Raw genomic sequence first — 2,552 nt, 5'->3', positions numbered from 1 at the left:
TAGTTCCTCTAAATTTCAGAGTTGGGATTCGCAATTTTAATTTGTTTGACATTGATTATCAGGCTTTATTAAGGAATATGGAGGCCCTTTTACACTGATACGGAAAGATTTCTAAGGTAGATGCTTACATGAACAACAGGAAGACGCAGAACGATGTGTGTAATAATCTTTTTGTGTAAGAAGGGTGGGGAAAAAAGATGTGTATGTGCATTTGCATGAAGAAATTTGGAAGCATATATAGGAAATTCATAAAAGTGATCACTTGTGTGTCTGGGGCAGCCAGGGCTGGAGGAGGACTGGTCTTCTAACTACACTGTTTTATATCACTTTGAGTTTTGGATTAGGTGAATGACTTAATTTTTTCTTAATTAGGTAAGTAATAAATGAGTTGCCAGTTCCTTTTTTGAGAGGAAATTTGTATATCTTACTGTTGGAGTTGGAAATCTGAATAAAATTTGAATCTTAAGTAATTCTTTTCTTAAGAAAATATATCCCCTATTTTAAAATATGGGTAAGGCTGGACGCAGTGGCTCACCCTTGTAATTCTAGCACTTTGGGAGGCCGGGGTGGGACAATCGCTTGAGCCCAGGAGTTTGGGGCTGCAGTGAGCTGTGATTGTGCCTCTGCCCTCCAGCCTGGGTGACAGAGCGAGGCCCTGTCTCTAAAAAATATATCTATAGATGAATATTAACTGCCTCTATTATGAGAGGGGGAGAAATGAAGGCACAATTCCAATATCCAGAGGACAAAAATGAGAATGTAAGATAGTAAGGATAGCCTCTTGGAAAGGTTCAGCTTTAACCCTGGCAGACTTGGGATTTTAGTGGGTGCATTCCGTGTGTTGTGGATCCTGGCGTGCGGATGTCCACATGGAAACGGGCCCGGGGGCTGTCCTGCCTTTGTGTGGCTTCTGGCCTTCCTCGTCCTTTTTTTCCTGATGCTCCTTCACCTGTTCCTTTCACAGACGCTGTATCCTCCTGATTCTTCTTTAACACTTGGGCTTCTCCTTCTCAGCTTTTTTTATGGGCCTCTTTTTCTCCGTTTCATTTAGTCTTTCCCAAACTTACCCAACTTCTGTTCAGCTTTTTAGTTATTTTCTTTCATTTGATTCTCTGGGGTGACATCTTTCATGCAGATGGCCTCAGCTATATCCTGGTGACTCACATTTATGTCTTTAACTTAAGTGACCTCCTGGAGCTCCAGACACAAACTCACCTGGCGCAGTAGGAGGTGCCCTCGCGGCCTGTCCTCAGACCCGCGGCACGCGGTCTGTGGTCGATCCAGCGTGTCTACCGGGAGCCGCCTCTTTCTGTCCCGCCACATTCACTCAGACGTCTGTGCCTGCAGCCTGGAGTCGCGGTCCCCTGCGTGGTAGCCACTAGTGATGTTTTTGCTTTAAATCAAATACGAGCACAGACTCAGGTCCTCTGTCACACAAGCCACATTTTAATGCCCGATACCACGTGCGTCCAGTGGCTACCTCCTTAGACAGCACCTGTGAGGACACGTCTGCCCTCACAGGACATTCACATGGACAGTGCTGCGCTTTGGGCTTGGACTTCCGCCTCCCTCCCGCATCGTGTCCCAGCCGCACTCCTTGTCGCATTTGCTTAAATGTCTCCCAGTGAATCCCCTTTGCTTTCAGGAAACAATTCACATTCCTTAGATTATGGATTCGTGCAGTGTCATTTTGTTATCAGCATTTAGTTAACTCTTCAACTTTATTTCTAGCCACAGAATATTCTTTGCTGCAGCCACACTTAATTTTGTGCATTTTCCTGATCCATTGTCTCCTGCCATGCCTCTGGTGCCGCGTGCCTCCCTCCTCCTGTGTGTGCCAGTCTCTGTGCGGGGCCCTCCTCCTTGTCTTAGACAGAGTGTGGGCAGCCGGCATGTTCTTCTGGGCTTTTCTGCTCCGCTGGCAGATCTAAAAGATTTGAAGTGGAATTTTAAAGGTAGTGTTTTAGGGATCACACAGGTTGATAGAATATTATAATTTGCTTATAGTTTTCATATAAATATATCAAAATATAAGGTACTACCAGTTTTATTTCAATACATGCTTCATTTTTCCACCAAAAACTAGTAGAACGAGCCACCTTACTTGTGTTATTTTAAATTATTGTGATTTAGACAGTTGTGTGCCCTGGAAATACAGTGCTACTTCCCCGTGTGTTTGACGAGCACTGTTACATGTACGGTGATAGTCAGCACTCTTTAGCTCTTCATTTATAATCTCATATGTCATGCTTTAATAATTTGAGGGAAAATGACTTCAGTGGAGAAAAATATAGATTTGTGTTTCATCGTATATGCAGAATTAAATATATACTGTTCATATGTTTATAAATAAGTTTTTATAATCTAGAAAAACATTGAGGATGTACTTGGAGAGAGAAATATATGGATTTATTTCTTTGTCTAGAATTTCATGATTGCTTTCATTATTGATATTTTCAGTATAATCAATAGATTTAATCAGGTATTGATTCTGTTAAAATTTGCATTTTATTTCAGAAAGATCAAATAAAGTGGATGAGCTTTTAAAGATT

The sequence above is a fragment of the Propithecus coquereli genome, unplaced genomic scaffold (assembly GCF_000956105.1).
Source record: "Propithecus coquereli isolate 6110/MARCELLA unplaced genomic scaffold, Pcoq_1.0 Scaffold861, whole genome shotgun sequence".
Classification (NCBI taxonomy): domain Eukaryota; kingdom Metazoa; phylum Chordata; class Mammalia; order Primates; family Indriidae; genus Propithecus; species Propithecus coquereli.
The sequence above is the reverse complement of the archived record's forward strand: the minus strand, read 5'-3'. Positions refer to the sequence as shown.